Genomic DNA, 15,486 nt, shown 5'->3' on the forward strand with positions numbered 1-15,486 from the left:
TGCATATTTATAACAAAATTATAACAAAACGAAGCCTATAACATAACTGCCTTCTTTGATTTTCATTGAAAAATATAAAGCATACCCTGTCTCTTTTGCTGAATATCAGTTTTAATAATCAATATTATTATTAAAGTATAGCATACAATAAGTTTATACAGTACATGACATAAAGGCAAGGAACAGTAAAATATGCAGAATCAGTGTACGTGGTTACATAAATTAATATATTAGCTTATCTTTGCACTCAGCCAAAACACATTATCTGAGAACAAGTAATAGATTCAAGATCGAAGAGTTGTTAGATAGTGACCAGATGAAAAAAATATCACGTTTAACAACTACAGTGAGATGAAACCCAGTGGAAGATCCTTGATGAACTGTCCAACTTGCGCTGCTGTCATCCAGGGTTTTGTGCTCAAAGCACCCGCTAGTGGCTCATTACCTGCCTATTATTAAAATATTGGCTGTTTATTAGTACTCGCAAAAGCCCATATTCTGCATGATCTTATTCTGATGATTTTAATCTAGGACCAGCAACGAGATGATCCCAATGTTTCCATATCCTGGACCAGGCCGTATCCTGAGCAGCTGCTGTGGTGGTCTTGGAGGAGTGGAGAGCATGAGACTGATTCCTGTGATGCTCCAAGGACAGACGAGTCTTCGCTGAGGTCAGCTTCCAGCCTCCGCCGCTGAGACTGCAGCTCTGCACAAGACGTTTGTCCAGCGGAGAAATTAAAATGGTCGTGCCTAACTGAGTCTGGTTTCTCAACGTCAATTGGTGACCTTTTTTTCCCTCTCCGTTGTCGCCTCTAGCTTGCATGGTTTGGGATCGGTAGAGCTACGCATAAATGAATTTGCTCTTCAGTGTTTGAACTCTCAGTAGTGATTTTTAAACCACTGAACTGAGCTAAACTAAACTGAACTTAAACCCTAAAAACTGAACTACACTGTTCCAATTTACCATGACCTTCTATGTGAAGCTGCTTTGGCACAATCTACATTGTAAAAGCGCTATAGAAATAAAGAAGAATATAATGTAATTTAATTATTCTACATATCTAATCCTACCCAATACTTAAACCTAACTACTACCTTAATTAGCAGGAAAATTACAAATTTATTGAGGCCAAAGACATAGCTATTGGTATATTCATAGCAAAACTAAAATGTAACCTTTTTTTGTGATTTAAATCAATTGATAAATGCAACCTGCCCTGCAAGCTATACACTTTCTTGAAATACAACCCATAGTTGTGTTTGTAAAAATAGCAGGAAGTAGGACATATTGCATTGTGCCTTCCTCAATGTGAAACTTACAGTAATGTAACAATTCTGTTGTTTGATTCCGGGGAACACGCATGCTAAAGTGACTTGAATAAACTTCAAAGTTCAATCTTCAACTAGAATTTTGTGTTCAGTAGAAGAAAGAACCCAAATAGGTTTTTTAAAAGTAAAGGATGAGTAAATGATTACAGAGATTTTATTTTTGTGCGTGTGTTTTTTTGCGTGTGTGTTTGTTTTATCTAAAATAATTTAATTACTGTAATGGTGCCTATTGTTATCTTGTCTTCGTATTAAAGAAGAAATTAAGAAAAAGTTTTATCAACAATGATTTTAATATGTATTTATGTTTATACAATTAAAGCTATAGGTTCAATAATGCGAAATGTCATCATTTATCAACCTCTAAGCTGTTTCTAAACCTGCTTGTCAGTAAGTAAAAAATCACCTCACTAATTTTTAACAAAACATATTTTTATCCAATGGACCATGAGAAAGAATCCAAGTATCTTACCATGCTTGGCACAGCACAAGGATAAGCAAATAATGACTGATGATAATGAATTTCAATTGTAGATAAATTCCTCCTCCTGAACTCCTAAAGTGCACTATGTGCAATATGTGGAAATGTGCACATAATGAAGCTCTGGAAGTGAATAAGTTCTTTGTGTGGCGTCTGACTCAGGCCATGTGTCTTACAATCATCCTGACCTTTAAAGCAGCATAGCATATAGCCAATATCACAGAAACAGAGCTTTTCCCAAAGCAACAATAAAATCAGCATCAATGCTGACAATCTAAAACACAAGGTTTTTGTGTTAATTGCCATACATTTAAATGTCAGACCTCTAGGCTGATCTGCTGATTCTATCTGTTTGTTTGTATTGGCCACATGTTCCTTTGATTGTGCTCCTACTTGATTTGTTTCACCTGTCTTTGTTCATTTTCTCCTCATTAGCTCCCCTATTAAAGCTGCGATCACACTAGATTTTTAACGTGTGAAATTCTGTAGTACGGCGCTGTAAAAAGGGGCGGGATTAAACAAGATGATCTGACATTTAAAAAAGTGAGCGATATGTCCATGTTCTAAATTTCTGTAGAGAGAGATCATGTTTTGATCCTCAATTGGTTTCACAAAGTCAAGTGATGCAATTTCGCAGGTCAGAGTTCACCAAGCTTGAACCTTGCAGTGCAGAAAACTGCGAAACTTGTTGCATGAGCTTGCATTTCTGGTCTGACACTGGTTCTGTGTATGAATGGAAGTCTATAGGGAGTATTCTTTTTTTTGTGCTGTTCTGTGCCAGATTGTTGTTTGCTTCTGACCCTACAACATCAAATATAGGGGAACTGTTTCTTTTTAGTTAATCTTTTTCTGTTTTACTTCAGGGCTCTCTCCCTTCCCAGCCTTTCTGTATAGTCCCCGGCTTGCCCTGCAAAGTCTTAACTCATGTGCTGCCTGAATTTATGATGTTCTGGACACTGGCTTGGTTCTGACCATTACACCTGCCTCTGTTCCTACTGGCCAGTCTGTTTTTTTCAAGGTCGCTGGGTCGAACCTCTGCTCAGTTGGCATTTCTGTGTGAAGTTTGCATGTTCTCCCTGCATTCACGTGGGTTTCCTCCGGGTGCTCTGGTTTTCCAGTAGGCTAAATTGTCCGTTTTGTGTGTGTGTGTGTGTGTGTGTGTGTGTGTGTGTGTGTGTGTGTGTGTGTGTGTGTGTGTGTGTGTGTGTGTGTGTGTGTGAATGTTTTCCAGAGATGGGTTGCGACTGGAAAGGCATCTGCTGCGTAAAAACGTGTTGGATAAGTTGGCAACCCCGGATTATTTATTACTAAGCCAACTAGGACTAAGCCGACAAGAAAATTAATGAATGAGACTGAGAAGACTACCTCAAATGAAAAGGAAATGAGAATGGGTTTGAAGGGGGGGTATCAGATACTAGAGAGCAATGGAAGTATTGTAACAGAAATTGTTGTAGCTCTTGATTCATATGTATTTTTTATGTATTTCCACTTTTAAAATTTATAATGAGACATTGATCACTGTTATCATGTTTTGATGTAAAAAGTTTTACATTTGTGGAAGACAATCGGAGGATACTTATATTCTATTTGTATCCCACAGAGGAACTATGATAAGATATAAATAAAACAATGTCTTATTTTAAAAGTGAACTTGTCAGGGTTCTGCCACTCTGGTCATGTAAATTCTTGTTTTGGTGGCAAATCCGGACATTGTCCTGTCTAGTCCTGTCCTGTTGTGCTCGGGTCGAGCACTTGTTTGTCATTATATGTGTCTCTGTGTGCGCACGACTCCGTGGGTGTGCGCAGAGCGTGCGCGCTCCTGCTTGATGCAGCCGCGCAGGCTCTGAATGCCTCGGACGCGCGTGCGCTCTTGTACTCATGTTTGTTTTGTTCGGTCGCCATCGCGGTGCTTCATTCTTAGCGTCTTCGTCTAGTTGCTTTCGGTTTTGGTTGACGCTGAGATAATGCATGTGCATTGCATATGTGTGAGCGCACGGTAAGGTGTCTTGCATCTGTTGTCAAAGCACGTGGCTCTGTTTACATTGTGGTCACGTGCTTTTGTGTGCTTCAGTGTTGTGCTTGTATTGTCATGAACATGCAGTTCTCTCATTGGCTGCATGTTCTTGTCCTGTTTTATGTGAGCGCATGGCTTGTGTTGTCTCTGTGTCATGCGCTCTCCCATCTATTGTCAAGTCCCACCCCTCTTGTTAACCCATTATTAGCTAATTTTGTTCATCTGTTTGTGTGGTAATTTACTCCTCCTTATATTCTCCTCATGTCTGATGTCCTGTGCCAGTTCATCGTCTACACTTCCCTTGTGTTTCATGCTCCTGTCTTGGCTCTCCAGCCATGTTTGTTTGTGTTCAAGTAATGTTTTCCCCCTCTGGGTAGTTTGTTTTGCCTTTTTGTTTAATTTATAATTTATGATTAATAAAACCCATATTATTTGTTGCAATTAGGTCCTCGCTGCTTTCTCCCCTCACCCGACCGTGACATAACTATTCTATTCACATCTCTTCACAGTGCTGTTTGTCCTATATTTCCATTTATCTTTCCAATATAAAAGTGAAAAAGCCATGGGAAAAGTTCCTGTATAACTCCATTTAATCCTCGTTATCTGAAACAACGAAATGGCTGCTGGGCTTTCTATACAAATGAATGGAGAACTGCACATTACTCTGAAGGTTTTACAAACTCTCTCTGACCTCCTTTGAGTTTTTGCAAGAATGGCCAACATTTTGTAAGTAAGAGTTATTTGCAAGACAGATTGCACCCATATATTAAAATATAGCATAGAGCCAGAGAGTCTTTTAGCTGTTGGATGCAAAGCAAGGATGGAAAACCCCAAGGAAGGAAATTTCAAAATATGAGTTACTGTTACCAAAAATGAGACGTTCAAAAATAAATATAAACAAATCATACTGATTTGTGAATTAAATAGTCCAGTTTGATCTCTACTACTGAATGTTCTTGGTGTTATAAAACACTCTTTCGATAAGAATTAGTGAGTTAAGGTGCACTGTAAAACACAACAGTCAACGTTATCAAATGAAATGAGTGTAGTTAACTCAACATTTCCTGAAAGTTAATTTTACTCACTTAAAAAGAGTTTTGAACTCAGTGTTGAAGGTACAATGTAAAACCCAAAAAGTTAAGGTAACATAATAAAATACACTCATTTGATAAAGTTGACTGTTGGGTTTATCACTGTAATGAGTCAATTATACCTCATTACTTCAACTTAAATGGAGTAAGTTTACAGTACTCATTTAGATTAGTTTTTTAACTCATATAGTTTGTAGCAATTGGTTTCCTTAAATTGTTTGAGTTAACTTATTGTGTTTTATAGTACTCAATTGGTTTGACTTCGAAAAAGCAATCTGTGCTGAAACTGCTTCGTTTACTCAAATGAATTAAGTTCATATTACTCATTAGGATTAGTTTTTGATCTTAAATGGTTTGGTGCAATTGATTTCTTCAAATGGTTTGAGTTACCTTAAACTATTGGGTTTTACAGTGTGGTTATTTGCTACCAATTCTCACAAATCATTTATCTTCAGCTCATAAAATTTTTATAAAAAAGAAGTCTGTTTTTATAATTTGCAGGCTTAAATGCATAATGCAATCTCTAACTAACCACAACACTTACCAAGAAGATGCAAGTGATGGTCCATTTGACTGCAGTGGATTTACTGATTAAAAACGAAAATAAAAAAGAAAACATTAAAGCAGGAATCTAGTTAGACCAGCTGACCCGGAGCAGATCTTTTTTTATGTTTTTTTATAAAGGCTCTGTAATTACATGCAATAACAGGCCTGGAGAAGAGAAGATTAAAGGTGCTCTTCTACTGTAAAACCCAACAATCAAATTGATCTAATATGAGTGTATAACTCAAAATTGACTGGAAATGAATTTTAACATTTGAAAAGAGGTTTGAACTCAGTGTTGCTGCACTGTTAGACCTTACTGGGGTTTTTTTACAGTAGAACACTGGCAACACTGTTGCCAGCCACTCACTGTAAAAGTTTGGTTACAGTAAGTAACTGGCAACAGTGTTGCCAGTTAATTACTGTAACTGAACCATTACAGTGAGTGGCTGGCAACAGTGTTGCCAGTTATTTACTGTAATAGAGCAGCAGTGGTAACTAACTGGAAACTGTGTACAGTTAATTACTGTATTGTAGTGTTACAAATCACAGCATTATACTGCATACACATTAATAGTATGTAATATATAGTTATTGTAGTGTTACTAAAATTAATCAGTATTCTTAGCTGTTATTTAAAAATAGAAGGCATAAAATTTCTCAGACAAATTTATTTTGTTTTGGCACGAAACAAATAATTAACAGAAAAAGTATAACAAAATTAAGAAATCAGCAGATATAAATATTGTCTTGCATATTACAGGTCTGCACAGTAAGGCTGCAGTCACACTAACATTTGAGCAAGCAAAATTCTGTCATACTGCACTGCGAAGTGGAATTAAAGCGAGTAGTGGAATTAAACAAAATAATTAGAGATTGAAAAAGCAAGCCAGAGAGGTCATGTTCTGATCTTTGATTGGTATCAAGCAATCACATGATGTGATTTCGCATGTCAGCGTTCTCCAAGCTTGAACTTTCCAATGCTGCGAATTATGAAATTTGTCGCATGAGCTATCATTCCAGGTCTGCAGTACTCACATGCGTATGAATGGAAGTCTATAGGGAGAAAAGTGCAGTGTGACCGGGACTTTAAGCTGTAACTCTAATTAAACACACCTGATCAAACTAATTAAGGCTTGTTAGAAATCTACAGGTAATGTTGAAGCAGGGTGGGTACTAAACTCTGCTGCCCTGCAGTTTTCCAGGAACTTAGAGTTTGACCCCCATGGTATACAGCAGTGGTGCTCAATCCTGTTCCTGGATATCTACCTTCCTGCAGATTTCAGTTGCTACCCATATCAAACACACCTGCCTGTAATTATCAAGTGGTGTTCAGGTCCTAATTAATTGGTTTAGGTGTGTTTGAAATGAATAGCAACTAAAATCTGCAGAAAGGTAGATCAGCAAATGAACAGCAAAAAACACAACATAATTATTTTAAAGTTTAAAGTTTTAAATAATTAAAAACTGTGTTAAATCTCAATAAAAAGTTTAAAGTAATTATAAAAAATAAAGTTGGCAACACCGAAAAACCAAAGGATCCAATCTTTTATTGTTATAATTATCTCATGACAACAAACTTTATTATTGTTTCTAATATAAATTCATAGGTGGAAACACTGCTCTGAAAAATACTTAGCAACAAACTCACAACCTGGGACCGGACAGTGGAGCTTTTGTGTGTGTATGGCTATGTGTATCATGTTTTTGTGATTCCCTGTGACGATGTGCACAAGTTACCTTACTGAGATGAAGGAATTTAATTTTGGCTTAGTTGCCAGAAAGATACATACAACTGTTAGCATCTGTACATTATGGCAGTATGCATTATCCAATAAATACTTAAACAAAAGTAATGTAAGAAGTTATATGAGGAGAGGCTAACTAGCTAACAATGTAGCTTTCAAGTACACAGTTCAAGATAACAACAATATAACTTAAAACACAGCCTTATTTTAGAAACCCTCAAAAACATTTGAACACATTTTACTTACTCATTGTAGATTCTTATTTAAAGCCTAAAACATATCAGACTCTACATCTGAATTGATGGAAAGAGAATAGAGCGCACTCAGCAGTAAACAAATCAAACACCTGGCTCCCTTAAAGGGCCAGCATTTTCTGAAAACTATTTCTAACACCTTTGTGTTTAGAATAAGACAGACAGCCTGTGGGAGTGTATGGTGATGCCTAAATCATTATTTTCTGCCTTTAAAATGCACGTCTCTATAAATAGCAACATAAACCATCAGAGAATTTATTGGAATTAATTCTTTGCACTGCACAATTTCATACAAAGTCTACTCCTTTCACAGTAAAATAATGTGTTAATAAATAATAAATGTTTTCTTTTATTACAGCAAAACACTGGCTATTTTGCAGTTATTTACTGCACAATCTACAGAGTAACAGTGCAGTTATACTAATTAAACACACCTGATTAAACTAAATCTAAAGGTAGTGTGTTGAAGCAGGGCTGGAACTAAATTCTGCTGGGCTGCGGCCCTCCAGGAGTTTGACATCCTTGGTACATAGCATATTTTCAAAGGAATTGCCTACATTTATCACAATCATGCACATATCATTGAATAAAAACAATAATATACAAACAATATACAAACGTCATCCAAAGCAAAAAAATAAAAAATAAATAAATAATCTGATCCTCATGTTGTTCCAAACCTGTAGTAATAATAATAATAAAAAACAAACAACCTGATTAATACATTTATTTAGGAAAGTCTTTATACTATACCGTTAATGCCATTTTTACCAACTTCTCCAAACAAATTCATTGAGTCTCTGCGAAAATGTATGTACGTGCTGTTTAACATATTTTTTAAATAACACATTTTTACTAGTTAATTAGCAAAATACTAATATTCAGCTTAAAGTGCAATTTAAAAGCTTAACTATTGGCTAAACTAGGCAAATTAGATTAATTATAGAAAAGTAAACAAAGTTATAAAAATGATTGTGATAATTTGGTTGCTCTGTGTGAATATTTTTGCCTTTAAATGCATCTCGTCGATATCTTTACCTTTTAATTAGCTCTGTGACATTGACATTGGTTGACTCCTGATACTCAATGTTAAAAACATAAAAGGAACCAAAGAAAACACAGAGATGGCTGCAGAGAAATTTAGCTTATCATCAATGCATTGTTTCACTTTCTCCTCAATACTGACCATACACATACCAAAACTGAACAGTATGTATATATATATATATATATATATATATATATATATATATATATATATATATATATATATATATATATATATATATATATATATATATATATATATAGCAACATAAAGCAATACATGGGGTAATAATGGTTGAGCAGTAATTTACCATTTATTATCACAGTAACTATCTGTAATGGGTACATAAAGTAAATTACTGTAATTTATTCTTTGCACTACAAAATTTCATTCAAATCCTGCTCCTTTTACAGTAAAATACTGTTTCCTTTTATTACAGCAAAACACTGGCTATTTTACAGTTATTTACTGCATAATCTACAGTAAGGGTTAACAGTGTGTGTGAAGCTGTTGATACAGTTTGTGGAGTTGTTTAATGATCCTCTGCTAAGATTTGAATAGATTGATTGTGTTTTATTTCTTTTAATAATGTGACTGATGTTGCTGTAGTTTTGAGTTTCTCTTCAGTAGTTCTGCTAACAGCAGGTATTCATCATTAATATTCAGTCAAGACTTACTTAATCACTTAAATATCTCATTACTTCAACTAAAAATGGAGTAAGTTCACAGTACTCAAATAGATTAGTTTTTGTACTCAAACGATTTGAGTTGCATTAACTTACTGTGTTTTATGGTATTCAGTTGGCTTGAGTTCTCTTCATTTAATGGGGTTTACTGTGCTCAAATTGTTTCATTTACTCAAATGGATTAAGTTCACAGTACTCATTAGGATTAGCTTTTTTTAAACTTAGATGGTTTGTTGCAGTTTCATCAAAACTGGCTTGAGTTACCTTAACTTATTGGGTTTTACAGTGTATGATTAATATGATACAGTGAAGAATTACACTTAAAATAGATTAAGGTGGGTTAAATTATTGCAGAAAAGTATGCTAGTCAATAGGAAATGTATTTTAGGTTTCAGCTTATTTATTATTAATATTATTTTATTGTTATTTAATAATAATAATAATAATAATAAAATAAAAATCATTACTGAATTATTGTTCCATCTTGTTGCTACTCAGATTACTTAACTGTTTTTTTTTAACATTAACAATTAGCAATCATTAAGTGAATTTAATTTTCAGATCAATATTTCACATCCATATATTTAATTATTTGGTATGTAGCTATGAAATAGTTGGAAAAATGTTCCAAAAGTCGGCTGGGCATATCCCAAAATAAACTCTTCCAGGGTGATACAAGACTCCTCTGTGGACTGGCCGGCTGTATTTATCTCAAATTTATGTAAACCACAATGACAACAAATCTGGTTTCGATTTGGATGATGGCTAAAGCAGTGGTCGTAGGCTGACTTTCAATATGTCAATGTGTAATTTACTTTAAATAATTGCAGCTAATGAAGGATCACTACTGTTATGTTGCCAGACAAACAACTACACTGCAGATGGAATGTACTAACGTAAAGCCAAGAACTAGATGAGGTCCATATTTGATTTAGCACAAACAATTAATTATCTGACACAGGGGATGCACGCATGTGACATACTGTAAACAGAGCACAAAATAGCACACAGCGAAAACGTAAATAGGCAGAGTTTTTGTTAAATATGAAATCTGCCTAAAATGTTTTTCTGTCTTAGATTAATCTGCAGAGACAACTACAGAATAAGACATTTCAATTATTTTCCTTCGGCTTAGTTCCTGATTTATCAGAGGCCGCCACAGCAGAATGAACCGCCAACTATTCCAACATATGTTTTATGCAGCGAATTCCCTTCCAGCTGAAAACCAGTGCTGGGAAACATCCATACACTGTCACATTCACACACACACACACACACACACACACACACACACACACACACACACACTCATACACTACAGCCAATTTAGTTCATCCAATTCACCTAGCATGTACTTGGACTGTGGGGGAAACTGGAGTAGCCAGAGGAAACTCATGCCTGCCTACACATGGAAAACATGCAAACTCCACACAGAAATGCCATCTGAACTCCAACTAGCGACCTTCTTGCTATAAAGCAATAGTGCTAACCACCTAACCACCACAAAGTGTAAATGCATCTGAAGTTACATAGACTGGCTCACACTGTGGAATTTCGGACATAAATTTGGTAATCTGGGGCCAATTTTAAAAAACCTTAAAGGATTCCTATAATAATAGGATAAAATCTGTTGTCTTTGATCATTGGTTTGACATTTTTACCTACAACAATTTTAATGGCCATTGCAATCAAATTTCCCCCCTGATGAAATTTTAGCAAGATTTGAGGCACTTTCTTGCAATGCAACTCCCCTTATGACAAGCATCAAAACAATATCCAACAGGAACGCTGAACCTGATGGCACAATCAGTGCGACAGCTTCAAACACCTTGGGGAAATTTCTTTATTTCTTTCTCTTTTTAAAGGTTTTATGAGAAAAATTAAAAAGGCACATATCATGCAAAATTATTTTTTGAAAGCTATTTAAACACATATGTGTGTATGAATAGTGTTTAAATAATCATATTGGACTGGAATAAACATCCAGTATTTTTTTTAATTTCCTAAAATTAAAGGTGCAGTATGTAAGTTTGACACCCAGTGGTTAAACTAGGTATTGCATTCCTGGATCAAAACACACGCGAGGTTGCCAGATTGACGGTATTTGGAGCTAGCCAGCGAGCCTAAACACTGATTTAAGGCTTATTTAAATTGTGTTCTTAATAAAAGCAACGGCACGCAATAAAAGAAATTTATGGAATTTTCCTGGAATTTATATTTTAGAAATATAAATAAAAAATATATATTTTTTGCAGCTGAAGAACAGAAAAATTTAGGACATGATCACCTCAGGTACACATATTCAGTGTTAAATGCTAACAATGTGCGTTTGAATGCCATTCTACATGACATTTATTGCCATACTACTGAAAGCAGCAGCAGATAGTTTACCTCTTGAAAATAAAATAAACAGTTTGAAATTGAACGTTAGAACTGTGAAATAATGCAAACCAACCAAATAAACCATGTATTAATTAGATTATAAACCTTACCACTACATGATTGAGTGAATATTCTGAATGGCTGTATTTAAATATCTGTCGTGCTGCTTCTGGTGAAAACAGCCAAATTGCTCATCAGTTCAAATCTTATCAGCATGTTGTTAGGACACAGGTATACAATGTAACCTGCTCACCTAATGTTTATGTAATGCTTATGTAATTGCTAATTAATAACCTCATGTGGAACTCTGAATATGCGTCTCATTTCAGAGTCTGCTACAGTCCACCGGAGGTCACATTTCGTTCACGAGTGCATACTTTGAGAAACTTTCTGATTGAATAAATGAAACGTGGTTTTCCAACAAGGCAACCAGTGGTGCTGAAATATAATTGGCTGAAGTGGTAATGGCCGAGTTAAATGAGACAAAACAAAGACAGCATTTTGGCATGTAACTCACATTTTCAAAGCAGAATATCTGCCTTCAGCATTGTTTTTCAGATAAACAAGAATGTTCACTTGGCATGTTTCTTAAATATCTGCAAACATATTATGTTTTATTATGTTTTTTTATGCTGTAGAAGAGCCAAAAACTTACATACAGCACCTTTAAAGCAGGATCCAAATCCCAGCAATTTTGAGGCCAACTGTACTGTTAGATATCCCGACCACCTATATTCATTGACATTTCCACACACATTATTTTAGCACTATCATGTTACAGTATAAGCAGCTACTATCATCTACACAAAGCTGGATTTGCAAAAAAAAAAAATGGAATTAAAAGATTTGTTCCAACAAGTACAAAATATACTCTGATAACTTCTCAGTGAAACTCTAAAGTGTGCATCTAATGGACACTTTACTAGGACTTGTGAATGAAAGTGAAGAGACACAAGTTACATCACATGTCACATGACATTAACATGACACAGGCACTCCAAAAATGCTGGGTTAATTCAACTCAATGTTGGGTAAAATATGGACAAATCCATTTTTTTAAATTAAATTTATAGGTCCTTAATTTAATGTACATGTTGACTTACACTAACCCTAACCCCAACCTAACGGTCTACTTATAATCTATTGAGAATTAGTTGGCATGTAGATGCAATGTAACTTAATTCAACAAAAGGACCATCAAAATAAAGTGTGATCTTATCAAATGCAAAATAATTGTCAAACTAAATGTAGTAGACTGTAAAAAATGCTGGGTTCCACACAATTTATTTGTGTTGGGACAACATAAAGAAATTAAATAAACGTATTAGTTTTTAAAAATGTAAGAAGATTAAACATACAACAAATAAGTTGTCCCAAAAACCCACAACATGTTCTAAAAACGCAGTTTGAACACACAGCAAACAATTTTTGAGTGTACCTAATATACAGCTCACAATTTTGCATGCAATATATGTCTTCATTTAGACTTTACTTTTTTTTTGTGCAGCTCATCACACAGCGCAGGATTAGAATGAAATCAAGGCTTCCCAACAACCAAAATAAAAGGCCTCAGGAAGTCAGATGATAAGATACTGTGAAGCTAATCAAGAACACCTGTTCAGGAGAGCCTGGAAGCTTAATTACAAGACTGCTGTACACAACTGACCTGAGCTCAGACAGAGGAAGAACTGAGCTCCATTCACAGCGGCAGGGAGTAAATAAACAGAGATTTCAAACGAGACTTGAAATGAAATGCAGAAATTCATATGAGAGTCCAGCTGTGGAGCCAGCAGCGGCCCATGGGTTTACAGCAGACCTCTGCAATTCATCACACAGAATGCAGGAAAACATTGAAATGGAGTTGACGTGATTTAAATAGATCGTTCTCCTAAAAATGAAAATGTACTCACCATTTACTCACCCTCAAATGGTTCCAAACATTTATGAGCTTCTTTTTGTAGAACACAAAAAAAGATATTTTAAAGAATGTTGGAAACTGGTAGCCACTGACCTCCAAATAAAGAAAAGCTCAATAAATTGCAGATATGGAAGCTTTGGGTTCAAATCAATTGACAGATTTTATTTTTTGGATGGCCAATGCTATTAAGTTGAGTCCTTGGGTAAAAATACATTTTAAATAATTTGGATCAAAGACAAAAAAAAAAATTTCAAACATTCATTCATTCATTTTTCTTCGGCTTAGTCCCTTATTTATCAGTGGTCACCACAGCAGAATGAACTGCAAACTATTCCAGCATATGTACGCAGTGGATGCCCTTGCAGAAGCAACCCAGCACTGAGAAACACCCATACACACTCACATTCACACAGACACACTTATACACTAAGGCCAGTTTTAGTTTAATCAGTTCACTTATACAGCATGTCTTTGGACTGTGGGGGGTAACCGGGGCACCAGCAGGAAATACACGTGAACACGGGGAGAACATGCAAACTTCACACAGAAATGCTATCTGGCCAAAACCAGCAACCTTCTTGCTGTCAGACGACAGTGCTAACCACTGAGCCACTATGCTGCCCATGAGCTACAAACAATAAATATTTAATAAAGTTTCAATTGTTTTCTGTAAATTACAAATAAAAAATAATGAAAATCCAAAATTTTTACCATAACACCCAAAAAATCTTTTCAGACAAGAACAAAAATCATATATATATATATATATATATATATATATATATATATATATATATATATATATATATATATATATATATATATATATATACTGTTCCGCAAGATAATTTTAATTATTTTTAAAAAATAATTATATTATTATTACTTAAAAATATCTGTACCGTTGAATGATATCAAAAAAAATTTCTCACAAAAGTTATTTGAAACATTAAAAGACACTTGGATTTAAAATGCTTTCTATAGTTATAAAATAACTTCTTTAAACTTAATTTGATGCAGACACCTCAAATCATGCCAAAACTCCACTTATTTTCAGGTTACAATCTCTAAACTTCACTGTGGTCTCAGACTTCAGGATCCCACTGTGCACGAGGAGACCCACATTTCAAGCAAAATACATTTTTTTATGTAGTTTGGCCCACAAAGACCTTGAATTATGCGAGGTGCAGCAGGGACACTTATTGAATCAGAAGGTAAAATCAATGACATATGTGAGCTTGTGCTCCTCATGTCTGCAGGTTAGAAAAACAACTGCTTCTTATCACGATAACACTAGGTTTAAGATCTCAAACATTACTTTGAAATTCTGATTCCTCTGGCTTGATATCAGATGTGAGTTACGCTTTAATTTTGTATCGCTACCTAGGTTACAAGCATTAAAGGCTGGTTTCAGTGGTGTAAAATAATATCTTCCACATCAGTGGAGGGCAAAAATTAAATAGCAAATCAGGAGGCAAAATGTTAGTCCAATATTCATTAATAAAGAAGATCAGAGGAATTTTTGGACATCTCTGACTGCAGACTGATTATACCAAGCCTCCCGCCTTTAATCCAAAACACGTTTTTTGCTTAATCTTGCATACCGCCTAACAGAGTGTTACCCTGGAGCAGAGCTCATTCACAACCAGCTATCCATTTAAGGTCAAAGAGGAAACCTGGGAAGTTTTTTTTTTCCAAAGATCCAAAACAAGAAAAATGATTTAAGACCTGCACTCATTCTGATTATGAGAATTTCCAATATATACTAGACAGTTTAACCTTTACAGTGTTGCATGTTCTGTGGGTGCAAATGCTTTGTTGATGCTAGAGGTCAGAGTAGAATGGCCAGACTGGTTCGAGCTAATAGAAAGGCAACAGTAACTCATAGAACCACTCGTTCTTACCAAAATATGCAGGAGAACATCTCTGAACACATCAAACCTTGAAGCAAATGGGCTACAGCAGCAAAGGACCACACCGGTTGCCACTCCTTTC

At 35.2% G+C, this 15,486-nt stretch overlaps 1 protein-coding gene across 14 annotated transcripts in view; it reads right to left on the reverse strand.

Moving 5' to 3' along the window:
• megf6a (multiple EGF-like-domains 6a) overlaps positions 1-15,486 on the reverse strand; it is a 142,255-nt gene that overhangs the window by 75,429 nt on the left and 51,340 nt on the right. The window lies entirely within an intron of this gene.

Source organism: Danio rerio, chromosome 23 (genome assembly GCF_049306965.1).
Source record: "Danio rerio strain Tuebingen ecotype United States chromosome 23, GRCz12tu, whole genome shotgun sequence".
NCBI lineage: Eukaryota > Metazoa > Chordata > Actinopteri > Cypriniformes > Danionidae > Danio > Danio rerio.